We start from the raw sequence: 27635 nt of genomic DNA, 5'->3' as shown, positions 1-27635 counted from the left end.
AATTTGCTTAGACTGTTGGGCAGAGATAGGAGAGCTTCCCCTGCCCCTGTGGGATATAACATTATACTTGTCCTATGACAGCATCTTGAATTAGACAGTCTGGAAGATATGTATAACTGGAGCCTCCGAGTGCCACAAACACTTAGGACCTTCATTCATTCAGCAGGTATTTTTTGAGCTCTGTCAGTTGCCGTTCTAGGTACTTGGATACATCAGTGAGTAAAACAGACTCTGGTGCTTTTAAACTTTAGCGTGCTTAAGAATCACCCAGGAGTAGAAGTCCAATCTCACCCAGGGAAATTATGTTTCAGTAGGTCTGAAGAAGGTCTCAGGAGTTTGTATTTTTAAGAAACACCCTGTATGGTGTTGGTGGTCCCAGATCCCAAATTAAGCAGCTCTGCCTTTGGGAATTCCAAAAACATTCGCTGAATCAAACTTGAATTGTGCCATGCTGTGGGATTCTGATCTGTGGATATCTTTCTGTGGAAATTTCATTTCAACACTGGGGCATTCTGCTCTGCCAAAAAACAATCATGCAACTTTCATTATAACTTTACAACTAAGTGTCTTCACCCCTGATGTGACCTCTCCTCACTCCCACCCCTACCTCAATACAAACACTGTAGTAAAAGGAAGTGCCTTTCAATCGAGTTTTGTAAAAAATCCTCCTTACTGGGGTTGGTTTAGGACCTCAGTAGAACCCTGACACCTATTGTAAGCAGTGGATTCTCTGAGGAAGATTAAGGTTCTGGGGGAAGCCTGCCTTACTTCTTGGTAAGCATTTCAATTAGTTATTCATTTGCAGAATCGCCACGGTGGGTCCCAAACGTTCTATAAGGCAAATACACAAGGTGGCTTATAACTTGTGAAGAGGGCAGAGAGCAAGTGGTTATGGCCCAAATGAGCTTTTCACAGCATTTTGGAAATGAATTTCAAGTCTTCCTTTCACTAAATGCAGCTGAGTTTGTACAAGGTACTGCATGCCTAACTTGCTTCCTAATCACCATATTAATTTCACGATGATTTTTTTCCTGAAAAAGAAAAAGTCTCCTGCAAAAGGCAAAGAACTGACTTGCAAGGCATATATTTCATAATGAATTTAAATGGGTATATACAAGGTGCCGAAGCAATATTCAACCGAGAGAGAGAGAAGGGGAAGAAATAGCCGTTGACGCTTTCTCTTGCTTGGATATACACTTCCATCTCCCAGGGAAAGATGATGGTGACTAGGTGAGCAAACACAGAAGGTAAGGAGGCGACAACACAGACAGTTCTAAATAATGGGCCCTGGGAAGTGGCAAGCCAGCCACAGGCCTTGGGGATGATGTGGGGTTTTGGGGACCTTCCAAGCTTTCATGAGTAAGAACAATAATAAACATTTGCCAGTAACTCCAGCACCTCCCTTTCTGTCAGTATTCCGTCATTAATTGTAAAATGACAGATGCAAATAATCAAAGCTTACCTGAACAGTTGGTCTTGAAAGGGGAAGAGAGAAGCAGTGAGGCTGTGATAAGGTGAGAAGGAAGAGGCACCTGGGCCTCAGGGATTTGTTGTGTGTGTTCAGGCAGGCATTTTATTTTTATTTATTTATAAATTTTATTTATTTATTTTTGGCTGCGTTGGGTCTTCGTTGCTGCGCGCGGGCTTTCTCTAGTTGTGGTGAGCGGAGGCTACTCTTGGTTTCGGTGCACAGGCTTCTCATTGCGGTGGCTTCTTTTGCTGCGGAGCACGGGCTCTAGGCGTGCGGGCTCAATAGTTGTGGCGTGCGGACTCAGGAGTTGTGGCGCACGGGCTTAGTTGCTCCGCGGCATGTGAGACCTTCTGGACCAGGGTTCGAACTCATGTGCCCTGCATTGGCAGGCGGATTCTTAACCACTGTGCCACCAGGGAAGTCCCGGGTGGGCACTTTAAATCTCCAGTCTAAATTTGCCTCCCGTGGGAAATGGAAATAATGAAACTTGTGATGCTGTGTTTGGAGAGCCATAGGTGACAACAGAGTAAAACATTTCTTACAGCTGATAAGGCCAAAGTTAAAATAATCATGATACCAATTTCTACAATAATCTTCCATGATTTTGTAATGAAACAGCATTAAAAGTGTTAATCCTTGAGACTGTGTCTAATCCATTGGAACATGCTTTTCATATCATTTCATTGAAGCCTATTTTATTTAAAATCTAGCCAAAATTAGCAGTGTATGAGGCAATATTTAGAATGATGTTTGTAAAACATACTCAGGGATTTTTTACTCTGAATTATTACAGCTGTTCCAACATTAGAAAGCATGGGTTTCTCCTAATGCAATAAAAATGATATTTAGTTCAACATAAAATGATTTTTAATGTTGTTAAAAGGTGAACAAGGAAGATATGCACAACATGATGAGAAACTACTGAAAAGAAATAATTTTTTTAAATGAGAATCTTTCTGGAGTTGTGTGGTCTGTTACTCTAAGATTCTAATTAACCATTCATTTATCCCGCATTTTTTAAATCCTCAAATTAAAAAAACAAAACAAAAAACCACATACATATATGGAGCACAAGACCACAGTCTCTCTCTTTGAGAAGGTTAGAAACAGATCTGCTTTTTTGGTAAGACTTTGATTAATGTCAAATATTGAGGTTACCTCACGGTTTGGGGTTTTTTAAGGCAACTAACATTCTCTTTGCTTTTGCAAATGATGTGAATTCCTGACTAGGGAACCCCCTTGCAATCCTCAACTTCAAAATTAAGTAAATGATTTTAAAAATTCAGCTTCCTAAGTTGAAAGGGCAAATACTGGCCTTTTCATGTAGTTGGTGCTCTTAAAGCATGTCTATAGAGTTAGTTCATATCCTGAGAGAATCACTCATAACTGTTGCTAATGAAGCTACATAGGAAGGGAGCACTTTTATATGAAGGCACCGTGTTAGACACTGTGGGTTATAAAAAGAGATAAAAGACCTATGCCATCTGCCCTTGAAGAATTTATGATCTAACTGGAAAGACAGTTGTATGTATAAAATATACATAAAGATGACTGTCAATATATGGGACCAGACCGAGCGGGCAGAACATTGCACCTTACAGGAGTTCCCGGGGACACAGCTTGCCGCTTGCTGGGATGACCCAGGAGGGCATCTGGGTCTAAAGGATTTTAGCTGGGCTTCCAAGGACCTGAATGCTCCTTGCCCTCTGTGCTGCCCCCAAACAGCCCAGTATATAGACCAACTTCAGGTTTGATCTGAGGGCCAGTGTTGTGTTTTCCAAAGCTCAGTGATGTAGTTGAAATTCTGGCCTCCCAAAGAAAGAGTTCAAGGAGAAACCTGGTGTTCTTTAACTACAAAACACATGGGTCTCTGGTGGAGAGGAGACCCTTCCTTTAACCAAGCCCCCAGCGAAGAAAGGACGGCCTCATGGAATGTGTGTGGGGAAATCGTATTGTAAATGCGTTTAATGTACTCAACTTCACCTCTACACATTTGGCACCAAAGCATAAAACAAAAAACACCATATATATATATAGTGAGAGAGAGAGAGAGAGAACCCTTAAATACTGCGGGCAATTCCACCTGTCATCCCGTCGAAGTAGCAGAGAGCCTGAGAATGCGGATGTGATTCAGATGTGCCTTCAGGTGCTTCTGGGTCTCTCACAGCTGAAGGCTAGCTCCCTGCGGTGTCACACCAGTGTTCACAGATACCATTGATCTTTCTTGTGCATTGCTCCTAACTACAGATCAGATCCTTCTTCTGGCGCTCAGCCAAAGAAACAAAGATCTGCTCCAGTGCTGGATGAAATACTGCAGTCTTGAATTTACTGAGAGCTAGTCTCCAAAGTGACATTTTCCTAAGGGATTTTTCAAGGGAAAGTTTGACATGAAGCCATTTTTGCCTTATATGCTGACTTTTGTGCCTAACCCATGAGTGAGACAGACTTCTGTTTATCTCGAGTGAATAGTTTTCTTGTTTATACATAATGGTCAGTTCTTTGATAGCAGAATCCATTTTAGGAGCTCTGGCTCTAGACACAGGTCTGTTGAATAAAACTGTGGTATTGGAGAGGTTCTATCTATAATCTGCATGGTCCAATATGGGCTATTAAGCACTTCACTTGTGGCTAGTGCCACTGAGGAACTGAATTTTAAATTTTATTTAATTTTCATTAACAACTTTAAATAGCCACATGTAGCTCATGGCTACCATATTGGACAGTTCAGGTCTAGAACATCAGGCCCTGTTGGGCTTATGTTTGGTCTAGATCTTCAGGGAATATTGTAGGTAGCATAAGTTCCTGTTTGAACCTAAGCCATGTTCACCCTCAAATTCAAGAAAGTCTAGGCATTTCCTCAAGGCTAGTGGAGTAGTGGAGGCCTATTCATAGAAGAGACCAAGGTGCCCTTGGGAAAGAATTCACCCCAGGGAAAAAAAAGGTCCACAAGGTGGTTTGTTTCAAGAAGACAGGCATGCTTCAGAAGAAAGTGGCAACTCTGTGGTCATTTCTGTGTTGTCACTGACATTGTCCCAGGCCCAGCTCAATGGAGGCATTCCTGAATCTCAGAACAAGGGGCTGCAATACATACCCTGCTCCCCGTGAACCCCACTCCCTGGAGCATTGAAGGACAAGGCAGCGGCAGCGCAGGCAGCATTCAGTCACGCGTTCAGCCATTTCCTGAGCTTCTCCTAAGTGCCAGGCATGGTGCCAGATGCCAGCAGCGTTGACAGCTGCTGCAGCACCTGCCTGGGCCTCAGCCTTCAGCAACCTCTGTACAGTTGTCAGCAGTGACACTGATGCCACCGACAAGCGTCAGGAACACACCTGTCCATTTCGGAACTGCAGTGATGATCAGAAGCATTTTTTCTTTTTATGATTAACACCACTGTGTTTATGTGTTTGTTCAACCCGTAAGTGGCTGGTCTCCTGTGAACAGCCTTGGGTTCCCCTGAAGTCAGTCTTGAAGGAAGGCATATTCTCCTTTGTCTTATCTTCAAAAAGCCAACCTGCTCCAGAAAGCATTAGAAAGCAAGAGATTTTACTGGGAGGAAGAGCATTTTACCGCACATTACTTGAGAAACAAAGGAATAAAAATCCCTGTTAGACATTTTTTCTCCCCGAGTCCTTCTTTAGCTTGTAGCCCTCTCCAACCCTCTCCTTGGCTGCTTCTTAAATCTCCCTAATTCTCTTCCTTATGCAGAGCTATTTGACCTGTACCAGCTCTCCCTGGGGGATTTTTAAAGCATTCATCCAGCAAAGGTCATTTCCTCCATAGGGGAGATTCTGCCCCTAAGAGAAATAAGAATTCTCTATCATTTCAATTTCTAGTTTCTTTAACACCCTGTGTCATTTTCCAGAGGAACTCAAGGCAGCCAAAAAGTGAGGACATCAAGATGGGTGGGGAAGAAAATGCCAGAACCTTCTGGTTCTTTCTATCTTCAAGACTCAGGTTTAATGTTTCCTCTTCAACTTCCCCAACAACTTAATTTTAAAGAAGATGCCTCCTCCCTCTCAATGTTCTTTTACCTGTTTGTCTGCTTGCTTAATGTTCATCTCTCCTGCCAAATGATCATTTCCGTCAGGGCAGGTACCATACTGATCGTGTTCACTACTGCAACCCAAGCATGTAGCTTGGGGCTTGTCACAATAAATAATGAATGGATGTCTGTCAGATGAATGAATGGTAGACAAATGCAGTATTAGTTATCTATTACTGGGCAACAAATTATCCCAAAATTTATAGGCTTAAAACAACAACGAACAATTATTATCTCATACAGTTTCTGCTGGTCAGGAATCTAGGAGCGGCTTAACTGGGTGTTTCTAACTCAGGGCCTCTCACGATGTGACAGTTAAACTACCTGCCAGCACTGCAGTCATCTGAAGGCTTGGTTGGGGCTCCATAATGAGTGCCTTCTTTGTATCTGGAAACATTTTTGAGGGGAATCAATTTCTCTTTACGCAGAGGTACTGTGCAAAGGAAAAGAGCATTAGGACAGACAGATGGGCCTTACCAGCTCTAAGATCCCACCACTTACCAGCTCTATGATCTCTTTGTATAAGTTTTGACAAGTCTGACCCTCATTTTTCTCTTCTGTAACATGGGGTTGCACAAATCTTCTTTGCAAGGCACTCGTAAGGATTAAACAAAAGAAGGTTCATAAGGCACTGAGCAGAGTGCCCGGTGTGTGATAAGAGCTCAATAAATGGTTGCTGTTAGAACTACATCAAAGTGACGTCTCCCTCACCTGATGTTTTATATTCTGGACCTCAGCTTAGCAGTTCTGAGGCTACCTGAATAGTGGAGCTGGCAAGGTTCTCTTGTTGCCGATGAGAAAAGCAAGTCCAGAGCGCTTAGGTGGCTTGTCCACGGTGTGGCTTTGCTCTTCACTGCTTGCTGGGATCCAGAGCAGGGCTCTCCGAGGACACTCAGCAGGAATCAGTTCAGGAAGGGAGAGCTACCAGGAGCTACTGCCAGACGCAAAACAACCACTTAGGCCTTAAGGAGCTTGCTCGGCTGTGATTCTGGGGAATCCTGAGAGCCTTACTAATCATCCCATCTTGTTATTGTTGTTGTTTGGGTTTTCTAGGTTTTGTCTTGTTTTTTGTTTGTTATGGCATTTTGTGGGGAGGGGGGTTGTTCGTTTACATTTTTTATGGTTTTCCTCACTGGGCAGGCTCCTGCTTTGATTATTCATCCAGGCTGTCACATCCTACTTTCTGGGTAGACGTTCAGGCGTTTGCAAATGCGAGACTATGAGCCGGTTTGCATTCGCCGGGTTTCAGACTGCCTTCCATTCACCTGAATGGCTTCCATCTTTAACCCAAAGAGCACACACTTCTTTTTTGAAGCCATTCTAGAACCTATGACGACCCACCCAGGACTCTAGAGGAGAAAGGGGCCAGATTTTCTCTTTCCCAGAAAAAGTTAACTCCCTGGTTAAGCAAGGAACAAAGCACTGGACACTTTTTAGGTCAGAAAGGTAGGATGGAGTGCTCTGAACAGGCTTTTATGAACAACACTGTATATGAGACACCACCACGAAAGTTAAAGAGAAAGTTGATCTGTGTTCACACTGCAATAGGATCAAGGTCCGACCCACTCCACCCATGGCCTAAAAGAGGGAAAACTTCTACTTATGCATGAAGTTGTACAAGTGGGGGTCTATACCAGGAGAGCACCACTGAGACTAGCAAGTTCTGGGCGGCTGCTTGTTTGCAATGAGTGGTGGACACCACAAAATCAGGCTCCAGAACATCACTCACCCACCTGATGCAGGGTGTGCTGTTGCCACCAGGAGAGTCACTCTGGAGATGTGGCCCTCCCTCTAGAAGGCACCTGGGAAGAATTCAAAGAAAATTTCTGGAAGGACAGCATGTTCGCCCTGCAGGACTGGGACTTGGAAGGCTAGTTCTAAGGTGAGAGAGGGAACTGACAGCAGGCATAGATCATTCTTAAAGTGATCTGATATTGCCATTTTAGAAAACTAAGGCCCAGGGAGATGAAGTCAACTGCTTAAAATCACAGTTTGGCATAATCCTGCTTCCTAGGCCAGGACTCTTTGCAGGAGAAAAACCAGGAGCAGGAGAAGGCAGCATGAGAAGTAGAGGTGAGATGGGAGTTTCCGAGGCTGCTGGAGAGGCACTGAAAGGCAGGGAGCTGGGCACTCCAGGTACTTCACGTGTTTTCCAGGGATTATCCCAGTTTAGAGAGAGTAATGAAGGCAACCCTCCAAGAAATTGAATTTTGCTTCAAGCGTAAGGAAAAAAGATGCAGAAATAGAGAAGGGCCTATTCAATTTAGTTAGATGCCCAAAAAAGAGAAGGGCTGAGATGAAATACTGTCAGGTGACCTTGGGAGGCTGTATGCAAATACAGCAGTCTGATGGAAGCATTGCAGGCAGTTCAGATCCATAGAGATGTTTCCAGCAGAAAGTATGTTTTAAGTGACTAGAGATAAATTGATCATCTGTGGTATCTAAGAATGACATGGTTATCCAAAGACAGGTGCCAAAGACCAGCTTTGCCAGACATGCCCACCACCCACACTCCCAACAGCCATTGGCTTGCAGGGATGACTCACCCATGGGTCCTGGGATTCTCCACCTTGCAGAGGACTGCTCATCCCTATGAAACGGGGAAGGGCAAGAGTCCCTAAGGGCCCTCCATATTAGGTCAGCAAATGGGAATATGGACCATGAGAGGAATGGAGCGGGGACAATGAGGAGGAAGAGGATGCTGGGCCCCAAGTTCCCCTAAATGTATTGGGATCGCACTCATACCCTGAAGCAGGTCCCTGAACAGTCCATGTGGAGGAGGGACAGTGCATGTATTTGGCTCCCTGGCGGGCAGGAGGCTGAACTGAGGCTGAACTGCAGAGTCGAGCCTGTGGCATCTGTGACCATCACTAAGGCTGCGGAGAACAGAGAGAGGGCACTGAGTTCTGCAGTGCCACATACCTGCTATTGGGGCACACATGGTTCTGCAAGGTAGACTCTTGTCCTCACAGCCAGACCCTCCAGTTTCTGGACTCCTCTTCACCACCACATGCCCAAGAGGATGAGCGTCCTCCTTCCAATAACAGACCAATAATTTAATGTGGGAGTTGTGGGTAGTAGTAGACACCAATGCCAAGCGGAACCTGGCTTGGCTCTGCTGCTAGGGAACTTTCTCTCCATCGCACCTCACCAACCTCCCTGGCCCTCTTCACTTTAGACCGTGTGCTGCAGCCATAAACAGCTCTTGAGTTTTAGTGACTGAAAACACAAAGGTTTACATCATGCTCATCCCTACATGTCTATCTCAGGTCAGTGGAGAGTATTGGGCTCTGCATCATCTTCATTCAAAGATCCAGGCTGATGGAGCCTCCATCGTTTAGAAAGTCACCAGTCACCCTGGCAGTAAGCACTCAATAAACGGACCTAGCGTTCTCATTCTGGAGTTGGTTCTGTTGAAGATGGTGTAATCAGGGATAGAGAGGATGAGCATATTCAGCACAGGGCAGTGGGAAAGCCAAACAATAAAGGATCAGGAGACTGATTCCCCCTTTTGAAACTGCCAGTTACTAGCTGTGTGACCTAGGACAACTCATACATGTTATGAACTGTTTCTGTGGCCTTGATTTTGGTCATTGTGATGATTAAATTATCCTCAGTGTGAGTGTGCTTTAAGATGTAGGCTTTGACTATAAAAAGAAACGAAATTGAGTTATTTGTAGTGAGGTGGGTGGACCTAGAGACTGTCATACAGAGTGAAGTAAGTCAGAAAGAGAAAAATAAATACCGTATGCTAACACATATATATATGGAATCTAAAAAAAAAAAAAAAGGTTCTGAAGAACCTAGGGGCAGGATAGGAATAAAGACGCAGACAGAGAGAATGGACTTGAGGACACAGGGAGGGGGAAGGGTAAGCTGGGATGAAGTGAGAGAGTGGCATGGACATATATACACTACCAAATGTAAAATCGATAGCTAGTGGGAAGCAGACACATAGCACAGGGAGATCAGCTCGGTGCTTTGTGTCCACCTAGAGGGGTGGGATAGGGAGGGTGGGAGGGAGACGCAAGAGGGAGGAGATATGGGGATATATGTTTATGTATAGCTTATTCACTTTGTTATAAAGCAGAAACTAACACACCATTGTAAAGCAATTATACTCCAATAAAGATGTTAAAAAAATTTTTTTAAAGATGTAGGCTTTGTCATCAGGTGTAACACATTCTGGCTCTCAGTTCATTGGTGATTCTCAGGTCATTGGTGATGAGCCTGGTCATCTAGGGCTTTGGCCCAAGCAGGACTCAGGCTCACCTCCATTCCCAGGTGGGAAGGAGCCAGGTGGCAGCCTTGTGTGGGCCTTGGACTCACGCTACACTCACCTGATCAACGAGAGACATACCTGTAGCCATAGTATCCTGTGGCCTCTGGTCTCAAAAGGGTTCAATTTCTGCTGAAAACACTGTAGAAAGAAATCTCTCTGCTTGTCAAGCAACACTTTGCAAGCTTCAGAGGGTGTGGACACTGAGACTTCCTTTCTTCTGTTCCTTTTCTGAAACGCAAAGGGCAGCTGATGGGCCAAGAGGCTGTTCCAGATCAAAGCCCTCCTGACAAGCTTCCCACGGACTTGCCAGCACACAGCCTCCTGAAGCACCAAGATGCCCGGGCCAGTCTTTCCGGTCAGGAGTCTCACCTGGACCGGAAGAACAGACAAGCTTCCTAAAAGCATTTGATAAAGCAGAAGAGAACACTTTTTAAAAATCAGACCTTTGAAAAGAGACACTCTCAAACAGCGCTAGGAGAAGCGTGCATTGGAGAGCCTGGTTGCAAGACATTTGGCAAAAAGTATCAAAAGCGTCAAAAGTGCATCTGCTATTTGAGCTGGGAATTCCACTTCCAGGAACTTACCCCAAGGAAACAGTCTAAGATATGCCTAAAGACTGAGATGCCAGGGAATACATTACAGCCTGTTTAGAAAAGGGAAAAAGCTGGAAACAACTTAAAGGAGAGCAGCTTCAATATATAAGTGTGATCATAAGATGAATCTTACCTAGGCTGCCACTACAAGTGATGCCCCAAAATACTGTAAAATGAAAGAAAGGAGGAAAGAAAGGTGGGGGTGGGGGAGAGGGAGAGGAAGGAAGGAAACAAACAAAATAGTATGTACCATAAAATCTTATTTTTGTAAAAATGTATGAAGGACACATTTCAAGAGGTAGTTGTGGGATTATGTGTAAATTTTATTGTCTTCCTTTTGCTGCTCAGTACGCTCTAATTTTTCCACAGGAAACATAAATACATTCAATCTTTCAACAAATATGTATTGAGTAACTACTAGGTATCAAGGGCTGTGCTAGGTTGGTACTGAGAGAAAAGGTTCCTGTCCACCAGAACTTTTGGTCTATCACTACTTGTACAATTTAAAAAAATTTTTTAATTGTATTATTTAGTACTATAGTACAAATAGTACTAATCATACTACTTAGGTAATTTTCAGTCTAGAGTCCAGGAGGTGAGTTATGCCAGAGGCTCTCCAAACGTTCTAGTCTACAAAGCACCTTGCAGTGCTGAAACCCATGGCCCTCCTACCTCTTTCTCCCACACCCCACTCCTGCTTGTCATGAGAAACCAAGCAAAAGCTTTGGCAGGGCAGTAGGGAAAGCAAGACCTGCTTCTGGAGAAGGCTATACTTTTGTGAAATATCAAAAGGTATTACTAATTTGTGTGGAAAGCAGGATACCTGTGGTGAGAGATGGAGCAATGTGATGAAGAGAAAGGGTGGCTGTTGTACCAGCCCTGCTGAGGCGTCTGGGTGGCTTTCAGAAAGTCATTAACGTCTCCGTGCCACACTTCCCTTGTGGGAACGTCTGCCCTGCCTGTATGTCTAATCGTATGAAAAGAGGAAAACATATCTGCCCTGTCTACCTGTATGGGGAGTTGCCCCAGGCTGGGCCATGTTTGTATCCCGTGGCCACAACTGGTCGGACTGGGAGTGGACACCACCCTCACCCAGGCACAATCAGACTTTCTCTCCTGGGATTTTAGAATAAGCACCAGGAGGTTCAGGCTCAGTCTGGGTTGATTTTTTTTTTTTTAACTTTACTCTTTTTATTAGTACACCCCAACCTTTTTTTTTTTTTTTTTTTTACTGGAGTATAATTGCTTTACAATGTTGTGTTAGTTTCTGCTGTATAACAAAGTGAATCAGCTATATGTATACATATATCCCCATATCCCCTCCCTCTTGAGCCTCCCTCCCATCCTCCCTATCCCACCCCTCTAGGTCATCACAAAGCACGAAGCTGATCTCCCTGTGCTATGTGTCTGCTTCCCACTAGCTATCTATTTTACAGTTGGTAGTGTATATATGTCAATTCTACTCTTTCACTTTGTCCCAGCTTCCCTTCCCACCCCCCACCATGTCCTCAAGTCCATTCTCTACGTCTGCATCTTTATTCCTGTCCTGCCACTAGGTTCATCAGAACCTTTTTTTTTTAGATTCCATATATATGTGTTTGTTTTTCTCTTTCTGACTTACTTCACTCTGTATGACAGGCTATAGGTCCACCCACCTCACTATAAATAACTCAATTTCGTTTCTTTTTATGGCTGAGTAATATTCCATTGTATATATGTGCCACATCTTTATCCATTCATCTGTCAATGTAAGGCCAGACACTATAAAACTCTTAGAGGAAAACATAGGCAGAACACTCTATGACATAAATCACAGCAAGATCCTTTTTGACCCACCTCCTAGAGTAATGGAAATAAAAACAAAAATAAACAAATGGGACCTAATGAAATTTAAAAGCTTTTTCACAGCAAAGGAAACCATAAACAAGACAAAAAGACAACCCTCAGAATGGGAGAAAATATTTGCAAATGAAGCAACTGACAAAGGATTAATCTCCAAAATTTACAAGCAGCTCATGCAGCTCAATGTCAAAAAAACAAACAATCCAATCCAAAAATGGGCAGAAGACCTAAATAGACATTTCTCCAAAGAAGATACACAGATTGCCAACAAACACATGAAAGGATGCTCAACATCACTAATCATTAAAGAAATGCAAATCAAAAGTACAATGAGGTATCACCTCACACCGGTCAGAATGGCCGTCATCAAAAAATCTACAAACAATAAATGCTGGAGAGGGTGTGGAGAAAAGGGAACCCTCCTGCACTGTTGGTGGGAATGTAAATTGATACAGCTACTATGGAGAACAGTATGGAGGTTCCTTAAAAAACTGAAAATAGAACTACCATACGACCAAGCAATCCCACTACTGGGCATATACCCTGAGAAAACCATAATTCGAAAAGAGGCACGTACCACAATGTTCGTGGCAGCTATATTTACAATAGCCAGGAAATGGAAGCAACGTAAATGTCCATCGACAGATGAATGGGTTGATTTTTAGAAAGGAAGAAATGAAAAACCTCAGTTTCTGGGCTTGGCCAGAAAGGAAGCTGGCCAGAGAAGAAGCTGGGCTACAGAAGAACAGAGCAGCTTGCTGGGAGAGGCAGAGCTGAGAGACAATCCTGATGGATTTCCAGTTCCTGAACCCTGGCCTGGCCTGGCCTGAGGCTGAGCTTTATGCCTATCTTCAAGTCTAAGGAAATGCTTTTATCTTTTTATCATAAATTCCCCAATTTTACTCATGCTAGCTTAAATGGTCTCGGCTTCTCATAACCGAAGAGTTCTAATGAATACCCTTGCTCACATAGCTTCTATGAAAATCAAGTAGACTCATTTTACACAAAACATTTGAAAACTCCTTTTAAAAGACTCCTGAATTTGCAGTTAGGGCAGGATCTCAGGTTCTGACTGTTTTTTTTTTTAATCCCCAAATTCAAAAAATTCTGCTGATTTCAATCCCACCCTCACCACAGGTTCAAAAGTGCATGTTGTATTCAATGCCTGGGTTTTCAGAGGGGGGTTGCTGTACCACAAAGTAACATGATCCTTGGATTCTCTATTACAGTCGATAACCCTGGCTGCTCTATCAACAGGCCCCCAATTCTCAGTGATTTGCAAAATAAAAAGTTAATGCCCACTTCCTGTCAAAGTTCAAGGGTGTTGGCAAGGAAACTGTGCTCCACCCCGTTATCTGGGAACCTAGGTTTCTTCTACCAAGTGCTCTTGCCACTTGGCATACCTTACTTCCAGAGCCCCAGAGTTCTCCACCGGATCCTCTGTACCCAGCCAGCAGATAAGGGAAGAGCAAGTGAGAACACAGAGATCTCCTGGGATGTTGTTAAGGATCCAGGCCTGAAAATGGCAAACTTTATTTCCGTTCATATGCCACTAGTATTCAGAACTCAGTCACGTGGCCCCGCCTAACTATGAGAGAGGCTGGGAAAATATAGGCCACCTACATGTCCATAAGGAAAAGGAAATGCTAGTGAACATAGCAGTCCCTGACTCCATTGTTCAGCCCTTCTTCCCCAACTCCTGTTTGGAGTTGTCTCCGGCCTGCCGTCATGGAACCAATAATCCAGAGACTGGCAAACGGCCTGTGGGTTAAATCCGACCCATGGCCTGTTTTTGTAAATAAAGTTTTATTGGAACACAGCCACGCCCATATTGTCTTTGGCGGCGTTCCTGTGATAATGGCAGCGTTGAACAATTTTGACGGAGTCCACAGTAACCCGCAATGCCTGAACCGTTTACTATCTGGACATTTACAGAAAAATTTGACAATTCCTGCAAAAATACATCAGCTTTTCAAATTCCAAAAGTGTGTTGATCTCTCTGAACTGTGACTTTTCTTCTGTTTCTTTCCCCTTGCGGTACAGCATGCTGCGCTGGGCAAACCAGTGGATGAGACCACCTCTGGAGAAGGGTTCAGATGTGCAGGGGAAGAACTTGGATGCTCGCTTATTCCTCGGGTCATTGGGGCATTTTGGTCATTTTCGTAACATTGCTGAAGTTTTCCATGTTTTTAGGTTTAAGGAAACTTTCTGAATTTAATTCCTTTCACTTATTCAACCTCCAAATGAAGTTCCTGTATCACTTGGAAGTTTTATATATGTTTTCAAAAATGGAAGAGAAAGCAGACAATGTGACTGTGGTCAACTAAATGACAAAAAAAAAAAAAAGCATTATAGGAAGAGCAAAAATTGGAAAGAGAGCTGAGAAATGTTATAAGTCTCACAAACTGCAACCCCAACTCTACCCCTGTAAAATCATCTTATTGTTGCTACTGAAAAAAAGACAAACTGCAAATATGATTTATTGCATAAGTTGTGCTATCTTTGTAAATTCAAAGATTATACATCACTTAGGTCATTTTTAACTAACAATAGCTATATGTTGCTTCATTTTCCTTTATTATGTATAACGTTATTAAACTTTGCTCTATGATCAAGGCCTCTTGGATCCTTTACTTAATAAAGATTTTGAGACTTCAAAAGAGCCTGCCTCCCCTCTCTGATGGCCTCTTCTTCCCTGGAGTTTCTGTGATTCACTGCAGCACCATCCAACTCCTGGCTGCTCTGCCGAGCCCTTCTGCGGTGTTTCTAAGGACATAGGTTTGGTTTCTAAAACACCGACCCCTCCCCGCCTCTCCCAGTGCTCAGAAAAAGTTTCCACCTTCTGGTTTGGGGCTTTGGCCAGAGTCCACGCCCTGTTCGCAGATGTGCCGGAAGGGAGCCCAGGCCCTCTGGTGGAGGCGCTGTCTTCTCAGCCCATGGAGTGGCTGGTGGGAGGTGATGTGGATGCTGCCCCCCGAAAGTCACCGAGAGACTCTGGGGTTGGGGCTGGAAGATTTGCAGACTCTCCCTCTGGGCTCCACCTGAAAGAGAAGTTCTAGGCTATGAGGCTTGTGAGGACTTCTTGTTTCCTGCCTTGTGAGTCTTTTTCACTAATCCTCCTTTTTCATGGATCACTGGGCCATCTGAGATCAGAGCTTCCCGGCGCTCCGGCTGAGACCAGGGGAAACCTCTCTCTCCTCTGCCCCCAAAGGGTCCTGCTAAAATGTAAGCTTCATGAAGACAGGGACGTTTGTCTCTTCACTGATGGATTCTAGAACAGTCCTAGTACATATTAGGTGCTCAATAAATATTTGCTGAATGAATGGCTCTTAGATGACTGACAAAATGGCACTTGGGAATTACTCTGTGTCTGCTTACTGATGATTCTTTTTTCATTTCTTAGACAAAAAACAAAAGCAAGAAGAAAAAACAAAACACAGGTTTTACTCAGGTAATATTTATACACAAAGAAACGTACAGGTCTTCAGTGCACAATTTGATGAGCTTTGAAGATATATATTCCCTATGCAACCAATATTCCAATCAAGATTTATAATATTTCCATCACCCCAGAAAATAACAATGCCTTTTATTAATCAGCTTGGGGTCCTACCTTATTTTATGTATTCCCCTTTAGAGTTCTCATTTCATTTTATCTTATTATAAGAACTCATGTCAGCCTTCACCTACCAAAGTATAAGGTCAGTGAAGCTGGGGACACCGTGACTCATCACGGCCTCTCCAGAGCCAGGTGGCTAAATAAATGTTAAAGAATGCACTCCTGGATAATCCGAAGATAAGGCTTACAACAAAGATGCACTGGGGTGCATGTGACCTATTTCTGAATGCAGTGCTGGGTGGAGAGCACAGAGAGAAAATACAGGGTAGAGGAGAAGGAAAAGCCAGCTAAGTTGAAGACAGAACAGAACAGAGTTCAAGAAGGGCCAGACAATGGGACACACAGAGACCTCATAATTTTGTCTCAGGTCAGATCTACTTGCAAGCAAAAGGATTCCCTTCCCAATCATTCAGTGAAAGATTAGCATGCTTCGTCTCCACACCAAAACCCACACCCCAGGTTTGCTAGTTAACAGTGCTTTGCACCCCCAGTGGATGTTCAACACAAGCTTCTTCAATAGAATTTATTGAATAACTGTCTTATCTCATGATACAGCTGTACCTGACCCAAACAACTAGGACCCAAAGGACCCTTCAGGAAATGGGCTAAGATCTGGAACCAACCAATAGCATCACGGTGCAGAATAGGGGCTTTGGAGCCAGTTGACTGCATTCAACTTCCAGCACCACTACTGGATTTGTGCCTCTGTGCATGTTATTTGACAACTCTGTTCCACAGTGTTTGCATTTGTAAAGGAGGATGGAAAGAGGGACAAGCTTCTTGTGAGGATTAATGAAAACAAAGCACATAAAGAGCTTAGCACGAGCCTAGCCTATACTAAGCGCACAACAATGGTTCTCATTATTAGCAACTCTTGGAAAGTGAGCCTGACAAGAACACCCCCAGCTGCAGGAGCTGAGCAAAAAGTATCTCATCCATTCTGGGGTCAGCTACAGTATTGGGAAGATGTGGCCTCAGCAGGTCACAGTCCCAGCAGAGAGGGGACCTTGGAGAATCTGAAGGAGGCAGCAGAACAGCCCAACGAGCAGGGACAGAAAAAGCTTGGAATTCAGGGGCAGTGGAGATGGAAGATGAGCCTGGGAGAAATATTTAAGGAAAGGGTGGAAACTGAAAATGAGTGACTTGTCCAGAAATGTGGAGGCAGTTCTGCCTTCAAACCTAATACATCCAATTCCTTCCCCCCATTTTTTTCTAATTAGGCTACTGGTACACAGAAGGTATGTGCTCAATACTGGTACACGCACAAATACATCACGTGTTTGTCATGAGGAAAAGATTATGGTAATTAACACAGAATACTGAAAATACAAATGGAGGAAAAAGAATTTGTGATACATTTCCACGTTAGTGGTTCCCTGATAAAATGTGACTCTCAGCTCTATAAATGACTGATGATGAAATGCAAGTGTAAGTGGGTTAGGACTGTGAGAGCTGGGGTCTGGAAACTTGAGCTAAGCATCACTGCATCCCTAGATTAGAGCAAAGCAGGGAGGGAAGAGGCATGTCTTGGATGAGAAGCTGGTTCCATGTAATCTTTTTCCTTTTTCAGGCCACTTTCTCAATATCACAATTATTAATTATCCATTTCTATACTCCCTATTAGAAGGACGCCCTCCAGGGAAAAAGCAGTTGATGTTTAAGAAAATGTAGTTCTTTAAAGGCTTAGGCCTATGACTGTCCCCTCTGTGATGTTCTAAAAATGCTTCCCTTGGCAGTTCAGCTATGACTCACATGGCCCAGAACGGCATTTCAGGGAAATTGTTTTTCTCTGTCTCTGAAACTAGGCCTACAGTCTACTCTCTGTTCTTGGTTTCTCTTGTTCAGCTGATGAGGCTTTCTGGTGCCATCTTGGTGAAGGAATCAGAGTTATATCTGCAAATAGAACCCCTCCACTCCATCATGTGTCCCATTTGCTGTGGCAGAAGCCAAGGCTGAGGGCTCCCGCTTCATGGTGAGGAGGACTGGGACAATCTCTCTGGGCCCCGAAATTCCTGGTTGTCCTTCTCCACTGGGGTGGGCTGTTGCAGGCACCCGTGGGAACAGGTGGCACTGCATCCTCCCTGGCACATTCAGCCTTTGGCTTAACACAGAAGCAATCTGACTTGGAAAGTGAAGAAAGGATTCCTTCCCCAAGGGATTTGTTTAGCTGGCAGCAGTTCTGGTTAGAAATTTACCTGTTGGCACAGAAAGAAAAGAACAGAGTAATTCTGTCAAAGCTGTACAATCAAACTGGTCAGCTCTCCCTGAATGAAGGCCTAATGTTGGAGTTAGCCCCGTGCCCCATCAGCAGGAACAAGTGGACCTATTATTGGATAAAAACAATTACCTGCATGCCAGGAGGCAGCGTGCTGCAGTGGAACCAACATGCTTTGCTTGTGTCCCATCACTGCCACCTTCCTGATAAGTGACCTTGAGAAAGTGATGTCAACTCTCCATGCTTCAATTTTCTTATCTATGAAATAGAACTAGTAAAACCAGCCTCATAGGGTTTGGGGAAATGATTAAATGAGACCAGTCATGGAAAGTGGGCTGCAAAGTGCTTGACACATAGTAGGCCCTCATTATTGCTATTGCTACGTATGTCTCTTCCCTGTTCCTTTCCCTTTCCTGCTGGCTCTCACAAAAGCAAGGAGAATGGAAAGAAATAAAAGTTATGAAGAATAAAAGGGTAATACAGGCAGGCAGGAAGACAGAGCTGGCAGGAAAAGTCTGATAAGGAAAGCTCAGGACATTCAGAAACCAGAACAATGATGGTGTTTTGTGTACTAGTAGGTTCTGCAGCGGATATCTGTGTATTTTTTCTGTCTGCTGAATGTCCTTCCTCCCTGTTTTAGTTTTCTGTTGCTGCATAACAAATTACTCCAAAACTTAGCAGCTTAAAGCAATGTACGTTGATGACCTCACAGTTCCTATGGGTCAGGAATGTGAGTGTAGCTTAGCTGGATCATCCTGCTCAGGGTCTCTCACAGGCTGCAATCAAGGAGTCGGCCAGGGCTGCCCTCACTCAAGGTTCAGGTGGGAAAGCATCCACTCCCAAGCTCAGTCAGTGGTTATTGGCAGGACTCAGGTCCTTTTGGGCTAATGGATTGAGGGTCTCAGTTCCTTGCTGGCTATTGGCCAGAGGTGATCCTCAGTTTCTTGCGACATGAGCCTTTCCATAGGGCAGCTTATAACATGGGAGCTGGTTTCATTCGAGTGAGCAAGAGAAAAAGGGTGAATCACAGACTTCATTAAAATAATGTCCGAAGGAATATCCCATCACTTTTGCCATATTCTATTCATTAGAAGTGAGTCACTAGGTCAAGCTCACACTCAAGGGGAGGGGATTACATGAAGGCCTAGACATCTGGAACTGGTGATCACTGGGAACCTAGAAGGCTGATTACCTCACTGCCCTTCTGGTGAGAGCAACCCTCCTTCCTCTATAAAGGCACATATGATTCTGGTAAGATCACTCTCCATAATACCTGCCATCCCCACCCCACCCCACACTGGGATAACATGAGACCCAGGTCATCAATCATCACAGCACATCCAGTTGGCCACAGTGATTGGTCCAAGAAGTAGCCATGTGACCCAAGCCAGGCCAATCAGAGTCTTTCCCTGGGATTTATATATACTGAAACAAGGAGACAGAAGTTCTCTCTTTCATCTGAAATCACTAACATGGAATGATGTAGCCTGGGGTTTTCTCTGGCCATATCCTCTACCAACCATAAAAAAGAATTCCAGTTGTATCAGGAACAATTGAAGACATCACATTTTGAAGTAGAGACAAAAGATCTGAGATTAAAAAGAGAGCACAAATAAACTAATGACATTTGTTTTTCACCCCTGAAGCTAGTTCCACCCCTGAAAGCTAATGTAACTCCCTTTTTCACTTGAGATAGTTTAAATTGGGTTATGTCTCTTGAAGCAAAAAGAAACTTGGTTAATTCAGCCTCAGTTTTTGCATCTGTAAAATCAAGGAGCTAAACCAAATGATCTCCATGGCTTTTTCCACGTTTCAATTTCTAAGATTTGGACTTGAATGGTCTGATCCTTTATCAAGAAATAGATTTTTCAGAAGTGGGGAATGAGTAGAAGGAGCAGCCTGAAGGAAGAGGAGTGCACAAGGGGGTCAGGGGCACTCCTATGACCTATGGAATCCAAAGAACAAGTCTGCCTTCTTCATAATTTAGCAAGGCTCCAAGTTTTAACTCAGAACCTTAAGAATGCCACCAAAAAGGACTCATGCCTTAGTGATCCAGGGTAAGACTCAGACATTTGCTTCTTTCACATGCTGCTGGAGCCATGATAATACTGTCTCAGGGACATGGGCTTTAGAGGCAGGAGCCCTGGGCTTAATAATTATAATAATAAAATAATAATATCTAATGATTACTGAGTGTGTACTACACACCTGGCAATATCTTACATCGCAGCTCCTTGACTTACTGGGTATGTGACCTTAGGCAAGTGACCTATCCTCCAGAAGCCTCTACTTCTTCATCTGTAAAATGGGGGTAATAATAGTTCCCTTCTCACTGGCTGTTGTGAGCATTCCTATGAGTCAATGGAGGTAAAGCACCAAGCACAGTACCTGGCATGTGCTGTTCTTCTTCAAATGTTCTTCTTTGCCTTTTACACCCAGCTCAAATATCCTCCATTCCACAAACTGTCCCCAGTTGCCCTCCACCTCCTCTGTGTTCCCACAGCACTTTACTTCTGCCTGCTTTTCTAGCCCTATGGTCCTGCAATATATTCACCTGTTCACCTAGTTATCACTCCTGGCCGACCATACCTTATTTATCTTTGGGTTCCTGAGGTCTAGATCTATGCCAAACACACAGTAGGATCTCAACAGATCCAAATGGGTTGATAAACACAATATATATCAGCCTCTCAAGCAGAGGAGCAGACAGTCTGATTGGGACCAGGACACACCCAACCAGGACACCGCCTTGTTGGGCACTTAGGATTTTTGTCAGGCGAAATTCTGATGTGTGTCTGTAAAACTGCTCCTCCAATGAAACCACCAATTGCTCAAGCGAAAAGTAATAATTCCTCACAACTGGCAGGACAACCCGTCAGTAACCAGTGTGGAGCCCAGTGTTAACGGGTGTGGTGCTGCTGGTTTGGAAGCCTACCAAAGAGACAGCAAGTAAACACGACGGTTGCCTGGGTGCACAAACACCAAACCAGCTTCTCATCACCTCATCCCTGAGACAGTCCAGTCACAGTATCTGTGACACCCACAAGTGGTTACTTGTCAGCTCCTGTCAAGTGCAGCAGCAAGGGCCAACCACCCACAAAATGCAGATCTTAAGGACAAAAACACAATAACAGCAGTTTTTATAGGAAGCTAAGCAGTGTGTGTGTGTTTGTGTGTGATTGTTCAGAAAAAGTGGTCATTTTCTAAGGTGAGTATAAGACAAGGGACTGTGTTAAAAGAGGAAATATTTCTCCCCTTCTAAGACCACATTCTTCTCTCCAGCTAGAGGCTAGGCAGGGCTAGAAGGGAAAATTGATTAGAATTTTGCACCCACCCAACTAACTACAGAAAGACACCCTGGAGGACAGTCTGCTAGGCTACACGGGGCTGACCACACGGCACTTCATTTCTCACTCGTGTGGGTCTCAGGGAAGCAGTGTGAAGTGCTTTTGGAATCTATAAGGAGAGTGGGGAAGGAAATTGGAAGCATGCCTGGCTGGGGTAGCATGAATAGAGGAATAAAAGATTTTAAATACAATTTTTATCCCCTTGTGTTGATTGGAATTCAACTACAGGGAATAGTAGTGGGTGGGTGGTCTCCCCCCATGACAGGAATTCAATAAAACTTTCTTACCCCCAATTCCTCTTCCCCATCTCTTTGTTTCTATTCATTCACTCATTCATTTATCTATACCCTGCCTGGTTCCCAAAAGCAATGCAGCCTCATATTCTACAGCCCCTGGGGAGCTACTAATGGTTTTTAAGCATGGGAGCTCCATGATCAAATATGACTTTTAGAGCATCTAGAATCAGTGATGAGGATGGAATTAGAGAAGACAGAGGCCAGCAGCCATCCAGATGTGTACTAACTAGTGGCTGTGGAGGAGAGAGGATGGAGATTATTTAAGAGAGAGGATAGTCAGGATTTCTTGGCTTGGCCAGAATGTGGTTGGCGGAGAGAGAGCAAAAAATAACTAGAAAATTTCTTCTTTAGGTGATTTTGTGAATGATGACACTACCAAAGAAGACTGACAATACAGAGGAGGAGAATTTTGGAGAAGGGGAGATAAAAAGCACGAGGAACCACTTTAGTGAAAGATGCCATATAATGATATGTCCTGTTACCAGTGCAGGGGACAGATAATGTTGCTAACGAGGGTCATTTTTTGCTCCAATGATCTGTTGTGGGTTGACCTCCAGCTGCATCACGTGAGGTTTCTCTGATCCACATCCACAGCTGGTCTTAGATGCTGATCGTGCCCCATGGTATGATCACTATGGTCACTACAGGAACTTTGAGAGTGTAGGAATGGGGCAGTACAAGCCTAGGCCCACCCCTTAGAGACCACCCAGAAGGCCTCTTTTACTGATAGTGGTCCCTGCGTGTACCACTTTCACATCTAAATATCTAGAGGTTGGACAGACATCCACTGGTAGTGGAAAACTGAGTACACCAGGGTAGGTAATCTGACTGTTGTGATCATCCTCAGGCCCTGCCTTGAGTCTCTGCGCAAATCTGACCTCCTAGCCTGAGGGATGGAGGGGGAAGAGGAATCCTTTCCAAGCAGCCTAGTCTTCTCTCCTTCCCCCCAAAACACCTTCTGCCTATCTCAGAGCCTCTGCTGCTCCTTTCTTGTCCCCAGAACGCCTTCCTTTTCCATACTGGGCAAGTCTATTAGCCGGGCAGCTTCCTGAGTGGGAGAGTTGTTATCTGTTGGAGCAGTCTACCTCTGGACTTGGTAGACTGTCTGTCTCTGTTTGCTGCACACATAGAAGGCTTTCGTTCAGCTTGGAAGTATTTTTTGTTTTGTTTTGTTTTGTATTGCTTATTTATTCTCACTTTGCTTTAAATAAAAGTTTGAGGGCTTCCCAGGTGGCACAGTGGTTAAGAATCTGCCTGCCATTGCAGGGGACACGGGTTCGAGCCCTGGTCTAGGAAGATCCCACATGCCGCGGAGCAACTAAGCCCATGCGCCGCAACTACTGAGCCTGTACTCTAGAGCCCGCGAGCCACAACTACTGAAGCCCACGCACCTAGAGCCTGTGCTCCACAACAAGAGAAGCCACCGCAATGAGAAGCACGTGCACCGCAAGGAAGAGTAGCCCCCGCTCGCCGCAACTAGAGAAAGCCGGTGCGCAGCTACGCAGACCCAATGCAGCCAAAAATAAAGTAAATTAAAGGGAGACCAGGGTAGGCGCGAGGACCTCGCGAGCTCCTCCACGTGGGCTCCCCTCCCCCCTGCGGCAACCCCCGCTCCCACCGACTGGCCCCGAAACGGTGGCGGCGGTTTGTGGTCATTGGTCCCAGGCATTTAGGACCAACATTTGAAGACCCGAGGGGAACTGCAACCATGAATGAAGAAAATACAGATGGAACAAATGGATGCAGTAAAGTCCGAACTGGTACTCAGAATGAAGCAGCATTACTTGCTTTGATGGAAAAGACTGGATACAACATGGTTCAAGAAAATGGGCAAAGGAAGTTTGGTGGTCCGCCTCAAGGTTGGGAAGGTCCACCTCCACCTAGAGGCTGTGAAGTTTTTGTAGGAAAAATACCTCGTGATGTGTATGAAGATGAGTTAGTTCCTGTATTTGAAAGAGCTGGGAAGATATATGAATTTCGACTTACGATGGAATTTAGTGGTGAAAATCGAGGTTATGTTTTTGTGATGTGTACTACAAAAGAAGAAGTCCAGTTAGCCATCAGAATTCTTAATAATTATGAGATTCGACCAGGGAAGTTTATTGGTGTGTGTGTAAGCTTGGATAATTGCAGATTATTTATTGGAGCTATTCTGAAGGAAAAGTAGAAGGAAGAAATCTTGGATGAAATGAAGAAAGTTACAGAAGGAGTTGTAGATGTCATTGTTTACCCAAGCACAACTGATAAGACCAAAAATCGCGGTTTTGCGTTTGTTGAATATGAATCTCACAGAGCTGCTGCTATGGCTGGGAGAAAACTAATTCCAGGAACCTTCCAACTGTGGGGCCATACCATTCAGGTAGATTGGGCTGACCCAGAGAAAGAGGTTGATGAGGAAACCATGCAGATAGTTAAAGTTCTCTATGTATGAAATGTAATGATCTCAACTACAGAGGAAACAATTAAAGCAGAATTCAATAAATTCAAACCTGGTGCAGTTGAATGAGTAAAGAAACTTAGAGATTATGCTTTTGTTCACTTTTTCAACCGAGAAGATGCAGTGGCTGCTATGTCTGTTATGAATGGAAAATGCATTGATGGAGCACGTATTGAGGTAACACTGGGAAAACCTGTAAATAAAGAAAACACTTGGAGGCAGCATCTTAATGGTCAGATTAGCCCCAATTCGGAAAACCTGATTGTGTTTGCTAACAAAGAGAGCCACCCAAAAACTCTAGGCATGCCACCAACTCTTCCAGCTCATCTCAATGGCCAGCATGGCCCAAGCCCCCCTGAAACTGAAAGATGCGCTTATCCATTTTTTCCTGGAACAAAGCTTACTCCAATTAGTATGTATTCTTTAAAATCCAATCATTTCAATTCTGCAGTAATGCATTTGGATTATTACTGCAACAAAAATAATTGGGCACCACCAGAGTATTATTTATATTCAACAACAAGTCAAGATGGGAAAGTACTCTTGGCATATACAATCGTTATTCCTGCTATTGCAAATGGATCCCAGAGTTACTTCATGCCAGACAAACTCTGTACTACGTTGGAAGATGCAAAGGAACTGGCAGCCCAGTTTACATTACTTCATTTGGACAGGGAACACAATCTCTTCAGCCTGGACCTATGTAGAAGAGTTTGGAGAAAATAAACAGGTCCTTTCTGATGTTGCTTGAGCTTATTCTCCTGCAGTTGATCTCATTCCTGTTGGCTTAATATTAAGTCCCATGACAACACTTAAGTTAACATTCATTTTTAGCCCTCATTTATAGCACCAGGAAAATATAGAAAAAACTTTACCTGTGCATTAGATGACCTAATTTCTTCTGTTCCTAGAAACACCTTACATTTTATAAATAATCACTTCATAGTCATTTTCACACCCTTGGCTTACACTACACCAAAGAACATAGTTGAGTTTTTGGAAAGTACAGGATTTACAAATTTGGTCTTTAGTACTCACACACATCTATAAACATTATAACTAATGAAGCAAGAAATTATTGATACATAAGATGAATGTTTATTGTGGAACAGTAATATTTCAAATGTTGGTTTTTAAAGAAATAATTTGGTTTAATTTTTGGATTTTTCTGTACTATAAGTTGATAATGGTTTCTTGAAGTTTATTTTATAAAGATGATTCATTTTACTGTTTTATGGTACCAGTAGGATTCTAATGTTAAATTGGTTTATTGGGTTGTATAAATGTTTACATTAGTATTTAAATAATGAAACATTAGAGAGTTTTTGCAGTCCAGGGGTAAATGTGTCTGCTGGTTTGATACCTAATAGTTTCAAAAAAGAAGCAAATATGAATTCACTGTTTTATATCTTTTCTTCATGGACGACCCCTTAGTGTCAGTACCAAATTTAAAAGGAGCTTCATTGTGGATAGAGCAAGAGAAATCAGAGATTCCCTTTTTTGGTGATCATAAAGACACAAAACAATGAACAGATATCCAAGAAACAGATATCCAAGAATGCATTCTAGTAAGATCTCTGAAGCATTGTGTCAGTGAAAATTTACTTAATACTGACTGATGAAACTATCAGGATTTGCAATGCAGTGAATGCTGAAGCAGTCTTTACCAGCAATATAAGATTATCAGGATTTTGAATGTTAGAACATTATGTGATTATAGTTTTAATGCTTTGTCTCTTTGAATTAAATTTGTAACCATAAAGATGTGAAGCATAATTGTTATGTATTTATTTACAGACTACAATTTCTGTCACAGTTCAATAAATAGTCTTTCCCCTGTTAGTGCTACCCTCTCTTCTGGGACTCCCAGTGTACTTCCTTTCACTTCAAGGCTTTATTCTTATCCAAGCTATGCTTTGTCACCAACAGTATCACTTGCTAATGGCAGCCATGTTGGACAGCGGCTATATATCTCCAATCAGGCCTCATTCTTCTGAAGAAAATATTGTAAACAGGAGTATGAAACTTTCCTTGTAAAGCATGCAAATTAAAATACTGTTTTATTTTAGAATCGGGTTTGTACATTTGGTTTTAAAATGATAATTATATATTTATTTCAACATAGTAAATATCAGTCACAATTCAGAATAACTTACCGTTGTAAAACTTGTAAAAATGCTAAGTTTTAAAAGTTACTCAGTGATTTCTCTTGATAAAGGTATAACAAACTGCTGTTCTTTTTAAACTTTTGGGATTTTAAATAACTTCTGATTCCTGAGTGGTCAGTAGAACCCAGAAGTTTACATTAAATTTTTTCATTATAACTTTGCTAAATAGAGTTTCACAAGTATTAAAGCACTTGCAGACAATGGTTACACTAGATTTGATTACCAAGGATCACTATCTGTATTAGCAATTAGAACAATTATACAAACGGAAGCATCTAATTATTATGTAAAAAGAAATGAAGGGCAAAAAGATAAGATGCAAATTTTATGCAGTACTAAAGAAAAAGCAATCTACCATTGTGGTCCTTGAAAATAACTATAAATATTTTAGTTAATAATTGTTTGTTGTAGAAATAATTATAATTTTGCTGTTAATGTATTTAAGGTTTTTATAGGTATGCTCCATTTGTGTTTTTGATATTCATTGTATAGTTCTTTGAGTAATAAGTGTTATGGTTTTTAATGTTGAAATCATGTGTTGTTTAATTTTTGTACTTGAATTCAAATTCTTTGACATTAAATATACGATGCTTCTAAAAAAAAAAAACGTTTGTTTTAAATAAAAGTTTGAGGCATCTCTCAGTACAGTGGGTTTTTTAAAAAATAAGAGCAGAGGGACGGGGGGGATAGCTTGCTTGGGGCTAAAAGCCCAAGGAGCAAATGTAGAGTCTCCCCCTGCTGGCTGGTTTAGCCTTTGGGAAGCCCTGCGCAGTTTCACAGGGGAAAATCAGCCAACTTCAGAAGATACTCTTCCTTTCCGAAACAATGGTCAGTGCCCCCGTAGACTGACCCTGTTTAAAACTCATTCCATCACTTTCTGCCCCTCTCTTTAACCAGCTCTTGCACAGATATTCAGGGTCTTCATTTGTTCGCCCGTGGAACATTTCCTGGCCCCTGACGCTGAGCCAGCACTTTGCCAGCAGTGGGAGCCTTCAGGCGAATGAATCACACTCCCCGCCCCGGGAGTCCAGCGTTAGCAGAGCTGCCCTCTTTCGGTAGCAAAGCCCTAGCCAGCCCCGGCTGGGAACACTCAGATTAAAGGGGCTCTCCTGCCAAGGGCCCAGACCCAGGCCCGTGAGGGAGGCTTAGAGTCTATCTAGGATTTGCAGGAAACGGGAGTATTTTTTCAGGAGTTAATTTAGCAGTTATCCCAGTGCTTCCGCTGGGCTGAGGCAGGACCAGGCTGCCCCCTACAGGTAGGAGGGAGAGGTACGCATCCTGAAGGCTGCAGCCCTGGCTGGCTGTGCTCCGCCCAGGTGACCTTC

At 43.3% G+C, this 27635-nt stretch overlaps 1 pseudogene across 1 annotated transcript; it reads left to right on the top strand.

Annotated features, from left to right (window-relative positions):
* The first annotated feature begins 164 nt into the window (after window positions 1-164).
* Window positions 165-27579, top strand: LOC309643699 (putative RNA-binding protein 46; annotated as a pseudogene). Its single transcript has 2 exons — window positions 165-24845; window positions 25940-27579. The product of its transcript is annotated as a putative RNA-binding protein 46 (transcript).
* The last annotated feature ends 56 nt before the right edge of the window (window positions 27580-27635 follow it).

Source organism: Balaenoptera physalus (genome assembly GCF_965194825.1).
Source record: "Balaenoptera physalus genome assembly, chromosome: 15".
Lineage (NCBI taxonomy): Eukaryota > Metazoa > Chordata > Mammalia > Artiodactyla > Balaenopteridae > Balaenoptera > Balaenoptera physalus.
The sequence above is the reverse complement of the archived record's forward strand: the minus strand, read 5'-3'. Positions and strand labels throughout refer to the sequence as shown.